This window comes from Cavia porcellus, unplaced genomic scaffold (genome assembly GCF_034190915.1).
Source record: "Cavia porcellus strain 051 isolate PalLab524CR breed Dunkin Hartley unplaced genomic scaffold, mCavPor4.1 scaffold_22, whole genome shotgun sequence".
NCBI classification, from domain to species: Eukaryota; Metazoa; Chordata; class Mammalia; order Rodentia; family Caviidae; genus Cavia; species Cavia porcellus.
This window is the reverse complement of record NW_026947505.1, coordinates 58,159,962-58,182,621: the sequence shown is the minus strand read 5'-3', so window position 1 is coordinate 58,182,621 and position 22,660 is coordinate 58,159,962. Positions and strand designations below refer to the sequence as shown.

General features: G+C 34.5%; 1 long non-coding RNA gene across 1 annotated transcript in view; it reads right to left on the bottom strand.

The window, feature by feature from the left end:
* Nucleotides 1-537: 537 nt before the first annotated feature.
* The window catches only part of LOC134472203 (uncharacterized), a 44,058-nt gene continuing 21,935 nt past the window's right edge, over nt 538-22,660 (bottom strand). Inside the window, exons 2-3 of the long non-coding RNA XR_010042075.1 lie at nt 17,016-17,077; nt 538-696 (exon numbers count right to left, since the gene is read on the bottom strand). This is a non-coding gene — a long non-coding RNA (uncharacterized LOC134472203). The remainder of the gene's footprint in view (nt 697-17,015; nt 17,078-22,660) is intronic.

The window sequence follows — 22,660 nt, the reverse complement described above, 5'->3', positions numbered from 1 at the left end:
GATTAATATTGTTTACACTAAAATTCTTATATTTTTATGAACATAGAGGATCGTTTATCTTTCTAACACATGCATACACATCGGTCATTGATTGAGAGGGAATATAGCCTTATCATTAAGATCACGGTCTTTCCAAAGAACAAAATCTAGATTTTAAATTCACGGCTGTTATTTATTCTATTGGACTTTGAACTGTCATATTTGTTGTACAGTTTGTAGTTTATGAAATAAAGATGATAATATTACTCACCTCTTTGAGCATGTTAAATCAATTAACACATTTAACATAGGTTAAATAATTACTGACACTTAACAAGCTAAATAAACATTAATTGCTATTTGCACATTAAAGCACTTACATTTTTGTATATATCTGGCTTTTAAATACATGCAATTATTTTACTTGAGACTAAATCTCATAAGCTTAGTGAATAGCACAATATTTCTTAAAATGACAGTTCTCTGTTTCAAGAGTCACTAAATATATTTTATTTATTTAATAGACAAAAAGAATTTTATTATAATGTGTATGTACAATACTGTCTGTCTTAGTTATTTTTTACTCATCGCTGAAACAAAAATATCTCATGCCAAAGTTGGGAAAGGAAAGGTTTTTTCTTATAGTTTTTGAAGTATTAGTCTGTATTTAGTTGGCTCCAAGGCAGGGTGGCATGGCAGGGCTGCAGTTTATGGTGGCTGCAAATAGAAGGTGGAAAACAGTGAGAGACAGACACACACCTTCCTACTGCCATTACATTGTATGCTGGCTCCATCCCATGTGGGTGTAGCACTGACACCATCAACCCAAGCTCTAGACAATGAACCAATCACAAATGCACAATGCAAGTGCATGAGGCCTGGGGGCCACCAACATAAACCATGACATTCTATCCCTGGCCCACAGTATTCATGTATATCTTTATACAAAAGACATTTATTCTATCTCTAAGAATTGCCAAAGCCCTAAGAGATTTAGCATTGCTGAAAAGTCTGTCTCAAGTCTCCTCCAAGATCTATGGCAAACTTAACTGTAATCCTCTGTACAAGTGAAACAAGGTTAAATATTTCTTAAATGCAAAGGCACAAGATAAACATTACCATTTGAAAAGTTACAAATGGGAATATAAAGCATTAGAAACAAAGAAAGTCCAACATCCAGCAGGACAAACATTAAGTCCTAAAGTTTTATGCTCAGCATTTGAAGCAATCTGGTTGTAAGCTCCAAAAGGCTTGGCACTTTTAAGGACTTTAGCTCCTGCAGCTTTTCTCTTAAACCCTCTCTGCTCTCTTTTTGCAGCTTTCCTTGGATGCTCCAGTGTTTGACTTTTCCAAGCTTTTGGGATCTCCACTGCACCACTGACTTTTCCCTTACATCTTTATTAATTGTCATCTCAGGGGCATACTGTGTAGTCTCCCAGGCCTTTTTCAGTTGAGATGGAAGCCGTTTTACCCTTAGAATTTGTGTAAAATTTTTTGTACCTAAAATTTGCACCATTTTGATGCTGCCAAGGTTCACTGCCAGCTGGAGCAGTAGCCAGGATTTTTCTCTCTCTTGGCTCTCTCAATTGCCTGGATTTCTGGGCTCTGTGAACCTGATTGTGAAGAAAAGCTTCTCTACTGCTGCCATTTTGGAACCTGGTGTGACTGCCATCATTTTGGAACCTCATGAGGCCTCTGTCACCATTCTGGAGCATGGTGCTTTGCAACTTTCTCCTCTGAGCAAATTCTTTCACTTTTGCAGTTTTGAGGCTGCAAAGGGTGGTGACCAGCTGCTTCCTGGGATGCCCTGTGGCTATCTTTTTTATATCTCTGTTTCTTCTCAGCAATCAGAGTCTCAACTCTGTCTTTATACTCCACAGCTTTATTGGAGTTTTCCTTCTGGCCAAGCTCACAGCATTTTAAATTATCCTGCTGGGCTCTTTGCTCTTGATTTGCAACATAAAGCTCGCTAAAAGTCCCCAACAATAGACATGCCATAGCCTCAACATTTGACTGCCTTGAAATTTTCTTTGCCAGATTAATCAGTCCATCACCCTTAGCCTCAGTCTCAGGCAAAGTCTCTGGACATGAGCAAAATGTAGACAAACTTTCTGCCAAGCCATAACAGACATCATGGAGAGTCTAAGGACCAATGCAGTCCTTCTTCCCAGCAGAAACTTCCCAAGCCTGGTCATTACCATCAGGCTTTTTATCGGCCTTCTGGTCTCCTGAGCTCTGAACAGAATCTCCTCTACAAAATATCCTAAGCTGCTCCAGCTATATGCATCTAGGCGATATGTCCAAACCTTTCCAAACTCTGCCCACAAGCCATTTCCAAAGCCTCTTGAAAAACATGATCAGGTATAGTCACAGCAACAACCCTACTCTTGGTACCATATTCTGTTTTAGTTACTTTTTACTCGTCGCTGAAATAAAATACCTGATGTCTAAAGTTGGGGGGAAAAAGGTTTATTCCTTATAATTTTTAGTGGTTTTAATATATATTTAGTAGGCTCCAAGGCAGGTTAACATGGCAGAGCCACAGTTTATGGTGGCTGCAAACAGCAAGACAAAAACCAGTGAGAGGAAAAAGCACACCTTCTTCCTGCCATTACATTATACACTGGCTCACCACATGTGGGTGTAGCACTTATACCATCAATCCAAGTGATAAGCAATGAACCATCACAAATGCACAATGCGAGTGCACGAGGCCTGGGGGCTACTGACCTACACCATGACCCTGACAAGTCATAATGCTTGGTAATGAATTATTTCTCAATTATGAAAAACATGCAGTAAAAGCCTTGGTTTTGGCCAGACTCTTGGGAAAATCAATTTAAGTTCTTTCTGTTCTGTGCAAGTGTTCAGGATAAGAGCAGGGGATATGATTTTGCCTTGTCTAACCCTAGTTGAGACTCTGTTCATGTGCATTTTCTAGGTGTGACCTATGTTACACTTCCTTGACTGTATTAGATGAATTCTAGTAATCCCTCTGGCTTTAATGTTACTTACTGAAAAGAAAATGATCTAATAGTCATTGTGCATTGTGTTTAATTGCATTATTACAGCTTGTGTATAATTTGCAATTATTCTGAGGTTTTCTTTGTTGTTTTTACTATTGTTGCATAGGACAATTTCAGGAACACATTCTGCCATGTGAAGTGACATGAAATTGTCCAAATGTTATTTTTCCTTTTGATGCACAAATGTTGGGATTTAGGAAGACAAGAAAAGTGGGTGAAATTTACTAAATAATAAGAGAAAACAAATTAAATGGCAAAAAAAAACTTAATTTCTTTATATTGCTTCCAGTAAAAGGTTGGTTGAGAATGGCATTTACATAGGGAAATGGGATAAATTAAAAATAAAATGCAGATCAGTATTAGTCAACAATGATAGGAATACAACACATGTATACACATAAAATCAAGAGAAAATCACTATGTGCAAAAACCTATTTTGAAATATTGCATTTTAAAATTTTCAAATTTTAGTCTTACCGGTATTTTAAATAGAGAGCCATCCTTCTCACCTTAGCTACAGTGCTTATGCTTATTTCATACAAAAAGGTAAAATTAAAATTAAATTTCTAGAGTAACACAGTGCACCACAAACACAGTGCCATCACTGTCAGGAGAATATCAGCTATCACAGACAGGACTTGACTGGAGAAATGTACTGACATATTCAAATGTGACTCAGAGATGAAAGCAAGAAATCTTTAATTCTGAAATACTCTCAAATTGTTAAATGGCTCTTTCACTATAGGGTATAAACAGTTTTGTTCTGTTGAATTGAGAAATAATAAATAGTGTCTATTCATTTTGAAATATTCTTAAGTTATTCTCCAAAAATATTAAATGTATCATTAAGTCTGACATTATATTTGTTTTTCATTTAATTTTTCTGAAATTAACACTTCAGTGTTTCAAAAAGCAAAGCAGACAATTAAATTTTGACAAGATGTGGAAAATAAAGGAATTGAAGGCTAAGCAACTATTGAAGCTCAAACCTTTGAGCTTAAATATATTTTTGCAGATGCTCTATTTATGTGGTTTACTTGATTAAAATAAATTAGATAATAATTGAAAAGAAATCTATTGTTAAATTTAGTTCCAGTATCATTAGCCAAACATTTCTGATGGTTTTGTTATTTACAAATAGACTGATAAAAATCAGCAGAGTATATACATTTTCAGAATAAATTAAATAACATAAAAATCATAAATTAATCTGGTATTGATGACTACTTAACTTTGATGATTTTACTCTATCAAACAAAATGTAACTTTACATATATACCAAGTACTCAGAAAACTGAAATGATAAATACTGTGCTGTCTCTATCCTACATTCTACTCAAGATATTTTGCATATTTTCCCACTTGTATATTTGTGCTCCTGAATACCATGTGACAGGTATATAGTATACCATGTGACAGGTATATGTGACATGTATATAATAGATATACATGTAATTATTTTGCTCAATTTTACACATATTCCTTTTTTTAAACATATGTTGCTGAATATATATTTTTCATATGATTGCTATGAATAATGTGTTTACAAGCTTTTTATAGGACTTGATAATTTTCTTATGGTAGATTTTTATGTGTGAATATATCTGTCTCAAAATGTTTTAGATAAACATACTTTGAAATGTGTCTTAATACTCCAGTGTAGTTTAGTGGATATGTTCATAAAAATGAGGCTTTGTCTGTATTGCAGGTATAGGGATCCTAGTAAGTATGGGTACTGAGAAGAACCTATCTTGGTATCTTGTGTTGGAGTAATCAATAGTTCATTGTATGTGCTTCGTGAAATCTTCTGCTGTAAATTCTATATTGTCCAGCCCTCACATACTGTTCTACAAAGGGGATTTACTTCAAAATGTCAAAAAAATTGTTACCAGCCCTAACTGTTTGCTAATTTCCACCTTCTGCTTCCACTCCAACATCTGCAAAGGTATCACTATTTGCCTAATTTAATCAACATGAAAATTTATATATTAATTTATATATTAATAATTGTTCATTGTTTTTACCCTACTTAAGTTTATCTGTTAATAATTGTTGTATCAGTTAATAATTGGGAGTAGGAAGGGATTATTAGAATGAAGGCCATGAGGATATAAACATAACAAATTTTATTTAATATGCCAATCAGGATGGATTAATGCAGAGCATCATGGGCAATAGTGTTTCAAGGGTTTTAATCCTCACTACACAAACTGCTTAGCACTGTTGGCTTTACCCACTGACTCAGAGTGTGAGGGCTGAAAACGAATACACATAAAGGTGTCTGAAAATATTTAATAATTTTTACATAGACATAGAGCAATATCTAAGTTCACAAATGCTTCCATGATCAATTTTGTTCACTAACAGAAGCATTCAGCAAAGATTTGCTGCTGTTGGAGAGTGCCATGTCAGATCACTACAAAACTATCATCATTTCCCCCAGAATCTTGGATTGAATTAACTTTGTGAAGTGAGGTGCCTCTGTACTCTACCCATCTGTGTATATCTGTCCGTTCTCTATTTAAACAAACTTCCTCTGACATTAATATAACTACAAATTCATGTTTTGAATAGTAGTTCTAAATACATTATGCTAGTCAGAGTACTTTTCTTGTTTATTTTTTCTTCTCTTCTTTTGGCTTTTGGCTTGACTTGTTCTTCTTTTTTAGATGTTTGAGGTGTAACATCAGGTTACTTATTTGTATTCATTTTGTTTTCCTGATGTGTAAACTCAGTGCTATAAATTTTCCTCTGAGGACAGCTTTCATTGCATCCCACAGATTCCGGTAAGTTGTATTTGTGTTTTCATTTTCTGTGTTTAATTTAAAGGATCTTTAGTGTTTGATTTCTTCTTTCATTTCCTCTGTGACCTACTGATTACTCAAGAGTGTGTTATTCAGTTTCCATGTGTTTGTGGGAATTTTGTAGTATCTTTTATCATTAATTTCTAATTTCATAGCGCTATGGTCTGATAGCATGCAAGGGATGATTTCAAACCTATTGCATTTATTTAGATATGTTTTGTGAATTAATACATGGTCTGTTTTAGAAAATGATCCATGTATTGCTGAGAAGAATGTGTATTCTGTTGTTGTTGGGTGGAATACTCTGTATATGTCTATTAAGTCCATTTGTTCACAGATGTGATTCAGTTCTTTTATTTCTTTGCTGATTTTCTGTCTGGTTGATCTGTCCATTGGTATCAATGGTGTGTTAAGATCTCCTGTTGGAATTGTGTCACTGTTCACTTGGTTTTTCATTTCTGTTAGTCCTTGTTTTATATAACTGGGTGCTCTGGAATTTGGTGCATATATATTTAAGATAGTTATCTCTTCCTCTTGGAGTTTTCCCCTAACCAGTATGTAGTGACCTTCTTTATCCCTTCTGATCACTATGGCCTTGAAGTTCACATTGTCTGCAAACAGAATAGCCACACCCGCTTTTTTGGGGGGTCCTGTTGCATGAAGTATTGTTTTCCATCCTTTGACTTTCAGTCTGTGGGTATCCTTTTGCATTAGATGGGTTTCTTGTAGACAATATATGGTTGGATTTTGTTTCTTGATCCATTCTGCCAGTCTGTTTCTTTTAATTGGGACCATTTACATTAATGGTTTTAACTGTTATATATTGGTTTATTGTTGACATGTTATCTTTCTGCTGTTGCATCTTTGTCTTTTGGTTCTGATTAATTGTCTGCTTTGTTTAGTGGATTTTTCCTAGATGCATCTAGGCTGTCTTTCGGTATTCTTTGCAGGGTTGGCTTGGTGATCATGTGGTTTTTCAGCTGTTCTTTGTCATGGAAGTATCTTATTTCTCCATCCATTTCGAAGGACAGTTCTGCAGGATACATCAGCCTAGGTTGGAAATCATTTTCCTTTAGGATCTGAAATACTTCGCTCCATGCTCTTCTTGACTTTATTGTTTGTGCTGAGAATTTTGTTGTGATTCTGATAGGTTTTCCTTTATAGGTGATCTGTCTTTTCTCTCTTACAACTTTCAATATTCTATTCTTTTGTTCGATTTCTGGGATGCCCATTACTTTGTGTCTGGATGTAGTTTTATTTTGGTTATCGCTATTTGAAGTTCTATATGCTTCACTGATCTTGATATCGGTTTCCAGTCTCATGTTTGGGAAATTTTCAGCTATTACTTCTCTAAATATCCTCTTGACCTCCTTTATGTTGTTCCCTTCTTTTTCATTTATCCCTGTTAACCTTATATTGTTCCTTCTTGCATCGTCTTGCAGGTGTTGAATTGTTATTTCCTGATTTCTTGTTATTTTTAAAAGATCTTTCCTTTCCTGTTTACTGGCTGCAATCTTGTCTTCAAGGTCTGAAATTCTATCTTCACATTCATTGAGGCATTTTTTACAACTTTCAATGGAGTTTTTGATTTCTTGTATATCTCTTTGCATATGCTTTATATATTCTGTTTGTTTCTTATATTGTTCATCCAGGGATTCTATCTTTTTGTTTATCTCCTCAAGCTTTTTAACTGTGTCTTCTTTAGATATGTTCAGCATCTCCTTCATTTCTTTTATCATTTCTTCTTTTACCTGAGAGATTATTTCTAGTTTTATTTCCTTTAAGGCTTCCCAGAGTTGCTTCTTTATTTCAGTTACTATTTTTACAGGTTTCAAGAATGTGGCATATATTTTCTTCTATGCACATGGCTCCTAGGCTTTCTTGGGATGGGCTGGATGGTTGAGACTGCATTTTGATCTTTCGTTTTGTCATTTTCCTATATTTTTGAGCTTCAAGTTTTGTTCCAAGTGAGGTAGAGAGGTCAGTCAGCCTGGGACAGAGTTCTCTGTTCCCTCCCTACTCACTGATTTTGACAGGACCAGAGTACTTTGCAAAAAGTATTCATTTTCCTATGTAACAGTGATATGTGCTATTAGGTTGCTGAATTTCTTTCAAGAATCAGTTTTTACTTTTAGTATTGCTCTCTTTATTTACTTCAATTTGAAGGACAAAAGCAACAAAAATAAAAGTTAAAAAGCTTTCCTGATGAATAGTGAGGGAGCTGAGTATGTTTCATGTTTATATTGGCACATGTAATTGACATGTTTTGGGCTCTGATTTTTCAACATGGTAATTAAGCTTTTATTAAAGCATTAAATAAAGCCTATCAAAATTAAAGATGATCATTTAGGAGTAGGGACACATACGTGAAAGCTCCAACTCTGGCAGGCTTGATGAGGGACACTGCAAGCTGTAGCATAGCATGGATGACTTAGTGAGACCCTGTCTTAAGAAGATAAACAATAAAAAAGGGACTGGTGACTTGACTCAGTTTGAAGGCCTTGGGTTAAATCCCCAGTACCATCAAAAAATTGAGAATTGTCACACACATACTTGCAAGTATCATCTTAAAATTTTTGTTCAAAGTATTTAAATATATTTGTAGAATTTTAAAATTTTTTATATTTTAGAAGTGCCCTTAATAAGCATGAAAATAAATAGGTTCACATAAACTTGTTTTCATTATTTTTCTTAGTTTAAAGTGAAAGGCTCTGGTTTTCTAAACCCCAATTATCAGTTGGTTATTCTTCACATCTGAAAGTTGCTCAAATATTAGCTAATGTTTTATGTGCTATTTCCTCTATTTTCTTTTTCAAAGCAAGAATTCTAAAATTAAAAATCAAGAGCCTATATAGAAAATGGCTTTGTTGACTAATTCTCTTGAAGTTTGAAATCTAGAGGGCATGGGTAGTTTTCTTATATAAGTAAAACAGATCAAGTCAAAAGTTTCTTAAATTTTAACAGTAACAATATGGTTGAACTTGCTCACTGCAGGTTCCTTTATATTTGTTCCCAAATTTCTTGTAAAGGCTCTACGCTTAACCATGGATGTCAATTTTATAGTTTTCCCTGTAGCAGAATATATATAATGCTATTGTATATTGTATTTTTTGGTGTTTAAAAGTCTGGTGTGGGTTCTGAACAATGGAAGTAGACCCAAACCACGAAAAATGTCAGGAAAGCTACCTCACTCTAGATTCCATATTCAGAAAAAATTAACATACTGAGAAATGGTAGTAAAAACTGTGACCACTTTCTGTGTTGTCTCAACCTGACTGGGATACATGATGCCTGGCAAATCAGTAAAGTACAGTTCTTTGCTCATGAACGTTTGAAACTTAGGTCAATAAACTGAGGGGAAAGACTCACCATTACAGTGGGTGCTATAACCAATAGACATGTAACTTGCATGGAGTAAAAAAGGAAAGAAACTCCACCTCTCTGATATGCCCCATATTTCCTGACCATGTGGTTCCTTCACTGCCCTCACTTCATTACATCAGTGTCCACTTTCTTCAGACTATGATGCTCCAGGGAACAACTCTGGATTCCTGACCTCCTGTAGACTTGATAGTTCTTTTTTGTGGCTTCCTGTTTATTTATTTATTTATTTATTTATTTTGCAACTCTCCACCTTGCTGATAGTCATGGTGGATTCTACAACGTCGGATCATACAAGCCTATCTAACATGTCTTTCCATATTTTTACATTTATATTTTACTGATCCTGTTCCTCTAAAGCTGCAGTGGTGAACACAGAGCTTGTGCAGTGTTTGGATAACTTAAAGCTCTAAAAGGTAAGCTATCGTTCCTCTAGAGATCTTGACCAATACAGATGTTGGTTTGACAAGTGGTGATACAGAAACAGAATTATAAGAATTAATTTTTCTAAAGAGTTCAGTGATTTGTGGAGCCCCCTTTCTAAATTGATGTCTAATGCTGCCATAATGTAGAATGTACTGATCTATGTTGGGAACTGTTTAAAAATATGAATCATAGATCTATTTAATTATCTTTATTAGTTATTTGTGAGAAAGAAGAAATTTCATGACTGCATACACACAACTTTTGAACATTTTTGTATTGGTAAGGAATATGATGAGCTGACCATTGCTCTTAGAATCTCTGGACAAAGTAATAAGGGAAATAATGAACTTGGAGATTTGAAATCCTTGTTCCAGACATGCATAAACAATTTATGGTCTCTAAGTGTTAGCTGGAGAAGAATCTTCTCTCCGTTAGCAACAGGGTTCAAATTACCAAAAACAAACCCTCCAATATAATAATAGATGGATTACAGAGCAAATTTATTGCTCAGCCTGCTTAAAAAAGAATAAAATCTTGTAGGTTAGACTTGAAATGTTTGTGAGGAATTTGATGAGACTGAAGATCTTGAATTTCTAAATTTTGATGACATTATTTAACCAGTGAAAGAAATGTCCCCACCATCCATGGCAGAGGCATCCCTACTCCCACCGGTGATGGTGTTGACTTCTCTAATTCTTCCTGAGGAAACGAAAGCTGTGTTGTCTGTGGAAACAGTAAGATATTTCCTGATGCAGTTGCAGGGCAAGGAAGTGCTGACCTTCCCTGGTACCTACCTTCATTACTCACTACTTCCTCTAGGCCTACAAATCAGGTCTCAGAAGCCTTCTAAATATGACATTCACCTTGTGACTCACTAAGAAGTGCAGTATACTCTCAAAGAACTTTTCAAATTTTCTATATCTTATCAAAAGAGTTCGAGGAATAGTTACAGGATTGGGTTTTAAGAATATGTGAAATAATTTTGGAAGGAATATAAAATTGGATCAGGCTAAATTTCTTAATATAGGCAACTAAATAGACATTCTGAACTTTATGTCACTGGTTGTCCAGTTTTTAAAAAAGATGATAGTAGGTTACATGGTTGATTGACTAACACATGGATCAGAATATGGCCAACTATAAATGGTTTGGAGATATTCAGCAGGTTTTTGGGGGTGGTTTGCTGCTGAAAATACTAAAATGTTCAGGGAAATAGGAATGCTAGAGTAAATTTGGCAGTTAAATTATTCTTACACATTGAGAAGGTACAGAAAATGTATCTTTCACTAACATCTTAAAGCATGGATTTATAAAGGAAGCATCAGGATTCTTCAACATTCATCATTGCTCTTTTTAATACCAGATCTTACCGTGAGGACCCCAGTCACTTCACTGGAAGAATTAAATGTGATGTGGATTGTATCCCAGAGTGGCAGAGGCCACATGGTGGTGCTCACCTGCTAAAGACAGTGCGGCATGTTTGACATAACAGACAACAGAGGCCCAGCAACATTCATACTGTGTCACGTGTATAGATCCTACGTCTCTGAACACTTAATCACTTTGTTCTCAGAATTGAAAAGATAAAAATGCTCCTCAATTGTTATGGAGTTTGTATCTGCCGAAAAAATTTAGAGCAAATGAACAAAAATGTGCCTCAAATCATAGTGACAGAGAATTAGGGCCTCTCAAAAGATTCTCAGACTTGAAGCAGTTTACAGGCTCCAAACACCTTGACTGAAGAGAGGACTGGTCCCCCTGAGGTAGAATTCTAGTACATTTCCAAAATGTTACACTATCAATCGTCCTGCCATCCTTGCCTAAAGGTACTCATGTTTGAAAGGCAACTGTGCAGTGGGGAAAATATTTTGCAACCACTGGGTATCGGTTCTGAATTTATGTTGAGCCTAGAGATACAAAACATCATTGTAGATACCCAGTAAAATTAGGAACTCTGGAAATCCGGGGATCAATAAAATGTGGCCAAGTACAATTCACAGTGAGTTCAGTAAATCCATTAATCTATTCTGTAGTCATTGTCCTAGTTCCAGAATTTATTATTGGAATAAATATACTTACTATTTGTGAAAATTCCCATGTTCATTTCCTAACCCTCCCATATCCAAAAAAGGCCCAAAGTTTAGTGGGCCTATCTGGATTTTGGAGACAGCACAGTCTTCACTTGTGTGTGTTACTCTGGCTCATTTTCTGAGTTCCTGAGGGAGACGGTAGTCTTCTGCTGAACACAAATCAAGATAAGGCTCTGGATTGCTGGGAAGTGTGCTCTGCCATGTGATCCAACAGATCAAATGGTACTTGCGTTACCAGAGGCAGATCGGAATCCTTATCAGGGCTTCTTAAAGGCTCCCAAAGGTGAAGCACGGTGGAGGCCTTTAGGGTTTAGCAGCAAGGCGCTGTCATCTGCACACGACTACTCTCCGTTGAGAAACAGTTCCTGACCATCTACTGTACCTCAATGGTAAGCTTGAACATCTCCCTGCTCTCTTGGGCTTCTTATGTCTCGGAACCAACAGACTAAAAAGCTTTCCTGTTGAAGATAAATGCTCAATCCTCACAATACTAAGGAAAGATTAATTCAGCTCATCCTTAGAAGGATTTCAGTCTGCTGTTAGCTGGGTCCAAGGCAGGAATATCTTGGCAAAAGTGTGAGGTGGAGCAAAGCTATTGAATTCATAGCTGCTGGGAAGCAGAGCTGGAAACAACAGCAGACAGGAGTGGTTGAGGAACCATAAATCAGCACCCAGGGCCTCACCGCGATGGCACAGCTGGACATACTGAGGAGCATGGTTTGCTTATCTGCTAAGGTTTTGTCAATGAAAGATATTGAGAGGTCAGGATTCATGGTCACAATGAATTACAGTTTTGACTGATTCACATTATGGAAGAGAAAATTAGACTATACTCCACAATGGAGATAAGGAAGAACTTTTCAGAAAGAAAGATATCCTAGAGTAATCTAGTAGTACCATTCCCTGGTACTAAGGTTATATGGGAAACTAAAACAACCCAATCTAGCACAAATGTCTGATCAGCCAGAACTCAGAAATGTCAGGCAAAGAACCAACTGAAATGTTTGGGGAAGACCGAGGGAATGCAGAACAGGTAGTAGAATGAGGTAGTTACAAATACCACTCTTGACCCCCATGTGACCTCGGTTATAGACATGATGATTGTCACGAGTCTTTTTTACTTTTTTTATGCTTGTGCACATATACGCTTACATTAAGCATATTTTCTTTTGTAACATCACATGGATTGTTATAATATGATAATTTTATTAGTGCTAAATATACATTTTAATATTTAAGTTATGAAATATCAGAGAAGAGTGTACATTAGAAAATACCATTGATTCTGTGGAGGAAGTGAGTATATTTCTGTTTGTGTGCAGCATGATTGTATCACTTTAGGCATAATTATGAACTTATTAAATTTGGAGATAAAAATGATTTAAGAATATATATATATATATATGCTAACTTCATATATTTATGTTATATATATGTTATATATAACACAGCATGATATATATATATATATATATAAACATGGTAGCTTGTGATTGTAAATGGTGATATGTCAATTTGCCTGGAGCCGGCATGTGTAGTTTCCACCATGGACTCACAACAGCTGTCACTAAACCTCCGGTCCTTCAATACTAAGACTGGAGCTGCATCCTAGATTGCTTATTTGTGTGGTTTCCCTTTTGGTGGCTGAGAAACCATTATAAATCATCCTACTTCTGATCCTATGAGCTTACCTAACAAATCCATTGCATAATTATACATATATTTTCTATTAATTCTATTCCTCTGGAGAATCCTAACATAGAGAAACATGTAGAAATAGAAACATGTGTAAGATACTTGTCATTATATATTAAAATGCATTTTATTATATTGTTTATTTCAAATAAATATATGCTCCCAGACAATATCTTCTCATATTGTATACTAAAGGGAATTTTGTTTTCAACAAATTAAATTAATATGTATCTCTTCCAATTCCATATGTGTTCTATTTGGCATTTTCCACTTTCCCTTTGATTACAAGTGTTTTGATTCCTTATTTGAAAACAGCAAATGTTTTAAAAACTTGGAAATCTAAAGTTTTAATTATAAAGTATCTTGTTTATCATGCTTTACACACACACACGCACATGCACATGCACGCACGCATGCACACACACACACACACATACACAATGCTGAGCATTTCCTAGCCAGAATCAAAGGTACTTTTTCTTGTATATAATACCTTCTCTTCTCTGTTATTTCATAACTTAAATATTAAAACCTACATACTCCTGAGCTTCAAAGAAAGAAAACAGAAAATAACTATAGTACTTTATGATACAGCTTTATGTAGATGCAGGTTGCAAAGATTATCATTCACTATTGAGTTAAGGATGATGACTCTAATGAAAGTAATGGCAATTTCAGACGCTGTAGGAAGAATCAGAAAATAAGTCTACTTGTCGGTGGTAGAGTTGCCTACATGTCATTAGACTCTTGACTCTTTCAACTTTACTGCTCTTTTTAAATAGTTACCTAGAGGATAGATGAAGGTTAATGTACAACTTGAAAAGAGAGAGATGTTGTAAACCAGAACAAATTTTTCTAAGCCAACAACGATGCTGACATAGCCTTTAGGCTTCTTGTACTATATGATGATGCTGACATCAACTCCTCACCTTTCTTGGACATATGGATTCTTAAGGTTTCCTTTTCTATCTTCACGTGGCACTGAGCTAAAACTTCTATATCTTGACTTTTCACTGTTTCCTCAGCTAATTCATTTGAGTGTGAGAAGTAGTGGTTTGGTCCTATTATTTTCCTAAGAATCTATCCATTAGATAGATAAATCTATTTATTTTTAGAGTGCAGATCTACTTTTGAACATCAGTACAGAATGACTGCAGGCTAGGTGCTTGCTAGAGGATATAATAACCTTGGATTGTTTCTGTCTTCTAGAAGAAATAATAATTAAAATGATTGCATGAAAAGTAATCTAGTATTGTCACAATTCAAGACTTTGCCTGCAGAATGTTAAACCATCAGAAAGCCCTCATTTGAAATGCATTATTTTAATTGTGTTGCTTTTATTGTACTTGATATTGAGATCATTTTGAACTGCATTGGTAAACAGCAAAAGCAATGATTATGAAATTCTTTATTTGCCTCCTAGAGAGGTACTGAGGTTAAATTTCACAGGATCACATACACACCTTTTGTGATCATTCAAGAGAATTATGATTCAGAACATTGTGCCAAGAAAACTTTTACTTTTGCTGAGAAATTGATTTATTGTTGTCGCATAGTATTAATCTACAAGTGACCATGTTTTCAATATTTACTAACCCAAATGAAGACCAACTTTAACATTTTAAACTTCATAAAGTATATTTTTGTGATATTTTTTTCTTTTGTTTTTTAACATATTGTCTTTTCCCCTGGATCTCACTTGATAGAAAATGATATTTATGTTTCTTCACCTGACATATTTAGCATAATAATCTCTATTTCCATCCATTTTTCTTCAAATGATATATGTTGTATTTTTGGAGTTTATTAACAGTCTGTTGTGTATATTTACCACATTTTTACATATGCACATTCACAAATTTTATAACTTGGCTATTGTGAATAGGGATACAGTAAACATGAGTATTTAGATATCTCTGTTGTATGATGTTTGATATTTTCATGTATAGTCCCATGAATGGTACAGCTGATTTATATAGTGGTTCTATTTTCTGTTTTTTGCAAGCCTCCATGTTTTCTTATTAGCTATATGGATTTTCTTTCTTATGAACAGTGCATAGAGGTTCCTTTTCCTCTTATATCCCTGCTAATATTTGATAACAGCTATTCTGACCAGGGCGAGATATAATTTCCATATAGTTTTGCTTTATATTCCTCTGGTGTCCAAGGAGTTTGAACAACCTCTTCAATATATTTATTGGCCATTTCTATGTAAGAATGTCTGCTCAGCTCATCTGCTCATTTATTAATAGGATTATTTGTTCTTTTGGAGTTGAATTAATAAACTTTTTTTCCTACAAAATTCTCTTATGTATTTTGAATATATTTTTATGTTCTTTAAATATTGTAATAATATTCTAATAATATTTTAAAATATACTTACAAATAGCTTCAAATGCTACATGAAAAAGAATATATACTTATCCATTTATATTTATACATATATGTATAAAGTATGTAAAAAAGATCTTACATAATAACAGAATTTGAAATTACCTTTAAAGTTGATATTTTTTTAACTTAGATATTCATACAAAAATAAATGACAGAATAAAAAAGTCTTTTAGTTTAAAAATATTGGTCAAAAATGTGATATGCATCACAAAATATTAAGAGATTGCAAAGAAGGAAAATAAAATGATCTCTATAAATACAAAGAGAATTAACCCTTATATTCACATTTAAAGAAGAACGGAAACTAGTCCTTTAGTAAGAGGACTTGACAGGCTTCCTTTGTGTCACACACATAACTGACTCTGCTTACCTGGTACTTTGAATGACCATGTGCTAACTAACTGCTTTTTTTTCCCTAGAGATGGAACAAAGTTTTCATTAGTTTGCACTGGAAGGAGTTTTGAACTGTGGAGAAAAGAGTCCACAGAAGGTAGCTGCCTGCCTTCCCAGACGGCAGATCTTAGGGATCTTGTCCGCATGTATGTATGATTCAGATAGATGGTTGCCAGATCTTCAAGAAAGCTTTTCTTGGGTTAGAAGCCTGACAATGTGCTGTGGGATCTTCCACTATATATTTCTTCAAAACAGAGAAGAAAGACCTTACAAGTTTTCTAAGATAAACACTCAGAGAAAAAGGAAGAGATGGAATTTTTTTCTTCTTTCCAATGGAAAGAATTGAGCTTCTCGTTGTGAATTTGTTTCCTTTTAAATTCTTAAATACATTAAAACCATAACTAAAACGTTCATAATTCTTTAAAAACACCACATTACATGTAATTTTGCTATATTATTACTTCATTAAAAATACCAAAATCTCTCTCTTTTCTTAGTATCTGTCTTAATTGTTGTAATCCACTACATACAATGTATCTAAAAGTGTACCTTGCCTTAGTAAATGGTCTTATACGTTTTATGTGTTCTTTGGCCTATTCGTCTGATTTAACTTTATAAATTCTTACAAGATAAACATGATCTGATGCTGGTTATATAAAAGAAGAGTAGACAGAAGGACAAAACATGAAACTAAAATATATTATATATAGATACCAACTCCCCACAATGAATGTAGACATTATATACTGCAAACATGTAATAGTAAAAGTCAAAAAATACCATATCCTTAAATTATCTGGAATATTAGACAGATCTTTCTCACTTACCGATAAGAAAATAATCAGTTGTGTAGGTCTCCAGGTAACACAATTATGATCTGACCTGAAATCTGAAAAGACTTGTATTAATAGCCTAATTTCTGGTTTTGAATAGCAGAGATAAATGCATCCTAGCCAGGTGATACGGAAAGAAATCTGGCTCCCTTTTTCCTGGATATTGGGCTAAACTTGAAATTTTGGCAGATAGGAATCTCTGATTTCTATCTCACAGTTTCTCCACTTTTTTTCCACTCTTACATTCTGGCACTCTGAATTTTGTAGCTACCTAGATTTTATCCTTTGAGACCATTTTTGCTCTCTTTTATTTTTATCCAGTGTATATCATATATATATTTACTAATTATTCTTCTTCATGTTAACTCCTTCTCTTATTTTCCTGTGCTTATGCTATGTCAGTTAAGTATTTAAAGATATATAATCTGATTGAAAAAATTTGAATATTTGTGTGAATACTTAAAAAAACTATAGCTCTCTTAAATATGTTTATTTTTAATACAGAGGAGTGTTATATTATCTCAAATTTTATCATTGTGGCAGGATATCAAAGCTGTGTCAAGCTATTTTGGCTGCAGGTGCATCACCACAAAGACACATTAGTTCAGATTTATTCCTTGTCTTCGGGTACATTTGTCTGTAATTCTCGAGTTGTGTGACTTGCAGGACGATGTCTTTTCACTTCTCGTGGCCCTGCAGTACTCTCTTTGGCCCAGGATGTCTGTTAGTTTCACCATGTGTCCACAGTGCTGCGCAGGAGCAGGGCAGGAGGAGGGCCTTGGGAGCAGGCTCAGCAGCAGGCCTGAAGGAGCAGCCTCCAGGGGAGACTGTAAACACATGACTCCTCAGACACATACCCAAGGTAGTGAGAAACACAAAGGAGCACGGGGAGTTTCCCGCAGAAAAATTGGTTTGTTTTCTGTCAAAATTAATTTAATGAAGAAAAGAAACAGCACCTTTAGATTTCATTGTAGTGCACAAAAATAGCAGCAGCTTTCCTTTGTAATTGTCTTTATCACTCATGTTGCAATTAGTTGAGCCTAATTTGCCTCTGCCATGTTACCAGCAGATAGATTGCAAAGCACAGAGAACGGGGCACTCCTGTGTTAAAAATTATTAGGTATGGAATTAACCGTCTAGATCTAAATTCTTTTAAGTTTTAATGAAAAGGTTTCAGGGTTCCCTTATTTCCAGGGCAGAGAAATGCTTCTGAAATTTTTGAAGGTAGATGAAGAAGCAAGACAATTATGTTCTTGATAATTAAAAGTATTGTTGTAGTAGATGGAGGAGAATCATACAAAAAAGGCTGTGTTTACTTGAGATGAGAAGATGGGAAAATCAGTGGAGACTAAGATGAATGAGGATTATTTTGCAGGCATACCTTTTAGAGGTTTATTGGTCAAAAGACTGACTAAAATCAGTATATTGAAGATCTTTATTTTTTTACATCATAACAACTTTTTTGATAAAAACTCCGTATTGAAATGTCTTTTCCCATCTTCTTTTAAACCCTAGAAAGATAAACTTGAAAATAAATATAAGAATCATATATGTGCACTACTATTTTTTTAAAATTACATTACTTGTGAAATAAGATATATTTTAAAATGTGCAATATTCGCTTAAATCTCAGACATATAGTTTATGTAATTCAGTCAGTGAAAATTGTTCTATATGTTCTTTCTATCTGAACAGATCTGTTAATGACAATATAGTAACAATAAGAACAAAAAGATATTAATAATACAGGTGCATATTAAGAAGTTCTGAGGTGCCAAGCGTATATTCTTCAGCACTCTTCCTACACAAAGAATGTGCCTGGCTCATCAGGAAGGAAAGGAAGCAAAGAGGCAGAGAGGAAAGGGAAATGTAATGTGAAGTTCACTGCAGCATGCACCAGACAGTGAAGACAGCCATGCTGGTTTCTCTTGGCCCATTGAGAGGAAAGTTTTGTTGGTGATTTTCTGGACAGTGTTTCAGGCCTCTATCTTGTACTCTGAATAACTACAGTGTATACAACAACGTACCATGCGTGGGTTATTGTTGCTTTCCTACTAGCCTGTTTTGAAACTGTTTCATTGTTATTTATCTATTTGTATTTTTACTTTTTCATGTTTAAAAAAAAATATGTGGTTAGCAGCTAATAGACACTATGCTTTAAATTGAGACAAAATATGATTTTTATTCTAATTTAATTATCAGGTAATTTTTATGGGTACTTTTATGAATAGTACTTTGATTTCAATGAGCACAGATAGAAATATGGCGTGTTGCAAGCAAGCACAGTTTAAAGTACAGTGTGATTTGAAACCCCGCATCTCATCTATGTGCCTCTTGTGTTTAGTGTCACACTCCTCTTCTTACATCGGGTTGAAAACTCCTTCTGCATAGCACCCTAGTGGCCCGCTGCTGCAAGCTCCTTCTTTTAATTGTAAGACCTTCATGATTCGGCCCTTCACAACTTCTTCTTCCTGCTGTATACTTCTTCTCTGTGTTAACAATCCAATGGAACCAACTCCCTTTTGTTTTCTCAAGTTTGAGAGCTTTGGTATTTTTCTTTTCCTTCTAATAATACTTTACCCTATGTATTAGGGTTAGCTGTCTTAGAATAGCCATTCCTGACAACTTTAATGGCATTTCCTAGAATCACAGTCATTGTATTTATTCTCTTGCTAATTGTCCAATTAATTGATTACAAAGTTGCTTGGCTTTCTTTCCCACTAAATATTAAGTTTTTATAAAGGTGGCAGTATCTCCATCTATTTCAACACTGAGTTTAGGCGATTCCATATTAAGGCTCTGAAGATGTCTGCATATTTATTGAACAAGGTATTATGAATGGCGGCTTAGACTAGAAAGGAGTTTTAGCTGTCAAAGTTGAGCTCCATATTAGGTACAGACACTGGGAATTGAAATGAGTTTGAACACTCCAGAAAAGCCAGCATATTAATAACCCAACATTCTGCGCAATGATTGCCTGAAGAAAGACAGAGATTACATACTCATTTATAGTCACATGAAAAGAATGTAGGCTGTACCTGTAATAAACACAGAGATTACAGGCAGATTTGCAGGTTTAACTTATGAAAATGTTGGCTGAGTTTCCTCCTTACGTCAAAATTGAGATTATGGCAGAAAATATTGCTAGAGATATCCATAGGGTTTTTGGAACTGTGAAGCAGATTCTCAGGAAAGTGGTTAACTTAGAAAAAAAAAAATAATTTGGGGTCAAACAAGTGACTAATAATAAAAGTGACTATTATGCTGAAATTTGACTTCAGTTTCAAGAAATACTATCCAATGAACTTTGCATAACTATAAGTTTATATTGCTTCTCGTTGACTCAGATTTTAACATACATGTGTTAGTTTGTATACATTTAAAAACATGACTCTGAATTTTTTTTGCATTTGCTTTGGCAAGACATTTTGAGAAACTAAAATGTTTATGTTAGCTATTCCTAAAAATTTAGGCTTTAGTTTGAGGGTCTGGTTTTACGCCACACATATTACCATTCTTATTCTTCTTTGCCAATGTACAGACAAATGTGTTGCTGCTCAAAACTGTTTGAAAGCTGCAAATACCACTTGCCAAAGTAACATGTGAAGCCAAAGACTGAAAGTGCTAACTTGTGCTGTAGTTACAAAGAAGAGTCCTACATTAATATTAAAGTCAGTAAAATAGTCACTATTAAGACACATTGAGGTTAAAAAGGTCAGTACACTGCAGAGTATGCTAAGCATCTGAGAGTTTATGATCTTTTGCTTCTGAAGAACATTGTATTCAAAAAGAAAATCCTGTACAACTTTGAATGTCCTGGCAGCTCAAGACATCTATGCTTCCTGTGAAGTGTGGTGCTGCTTCTTGTTGAAATGTACCATTACAGACAGAGGGTCTCAGAAAGAGTTGTTTAAGGAGAAAAATTGAGGCAGCAAAAGGAGGATTGGGCATTTGTAAAAGAGTACCAAGTTTATGAGCAGCCCTTCAGATAGTTTTATTAAAAATTAGCTGCATCAATATACACTTAATATAGATGAAGTTTTAAGAGCATTCTGTATGACTTTTCTAAAATTAATTTTTGGGCAGCTAGGTGCTATAGGGCACTTGTTCACACTTATTAACAGTGTGTGATTCAAATGGGTTTAAGGAGGATGCTTTTCTCTTTTCTTTTTCCACTGTTGAATTCAGAAACAGTGCTCACATTTACATTTTGTGCTTGCAGATATATATATATATATATATATATATATATATATATATATAGAGAGAGAGAGAGAGAGAGAGAGAGAGAGACAATATGATGCATTTCTCTGTTACTAATTTTGTGTTTTACTAACAAAACTTAGTTAAGTAAATGTGATTTGTTTGCCTGTTCTTATTACTGTGAAGTCCTCTCTGTCCTGGGATAGTTAAAACTGTTTTTGTTGGGGTTTTTTTGTTTGTTTGTTTTTTTTTGGTTTTTGCTTAACGAATCTTCCTTCGTATAATGTGTATATCCCTCCAGTGTTTCTAAATACCTGTTTTTATTCTTTCTTTCATCGTATAACCTTAATGGTTGGAACCCAACTATTGTACATTTTCTTTGCCCTTTCCATTTGTTATATCTCACAGTAACTCTGTGTGACAATATGAAAGCCGTTTAAACTCAATGCTAAGATGTAGCTATCTTTTTTACTGTGTCAATTATTCTTTGCACTTTTTCTCTATTACTGATTCTTTGGTTTTGTCATTTTTTTCCTAGATATGAAGAATATTTTCCTACTTTTGTTGGAGACAGAAATTTTGGAGGATTTACATTTCAAACACTGCTAGCCAGTTAAGTTGGCCAAGCATTGAAATCAAGATATTTCATTTTATGTAACACATGATAGAGAAAAAATAGAATATATGTTTCTTGGTTTGATGGTGGGCTTAGATTTCTTAATACATGGGTAAACAACATTATTTTGAAAAATATGTAACTTAATTTATTTAACTAAATTTTCTACACCTTCTTACCCTAAGGTAAAGTCTGCTCCTCTGTGATAAAATGTAAAACATCTTCCTGATTCAGACTTTGAGGTCTAGGACAATGAAGAAGTTAGTGCTTGAGTTCTGATTCCTCAACTGAAACCACTAGCTCCAATGGGTTTCAATTGTGATTATTTTGTAGTAAATTTTATCTTTTTCATTTTTCAATTTGATTGTTCTCCACAACTGTTGTACTTTCTCACCACTTTATTGTCACATTATTTTTCTACAGTTAACATCCTAGACAAATAAACATGATTTACGTACGTGTGCGTTGGAGAAAAACTGGCCATTTTGGCCATCATGATACATATTCATCATCCTGTGAGAAACAGCACATTCTTTGGCAGGGTTTTCTGAGGCTGTTGATATATACCACTCTGATTCAATATGGTTCCCATCACCCTGATGGTTTCTGATGACACAGAATGTTGAAATAGAGAAACAGATGAGGAACTTAAAAGGTAATTAATTACAGAACACAATACCAAAGCCTTATGATTAAAATTTAATATTTATTTCCCTTTAATATATCTTTTAGTGACATCTCAGTGGAAAATACTTTCAAAAGTTTTGGAAATCTTTGACATCATTACTCAAAGAAAATGAGTTATATCACTTAAAAAAAA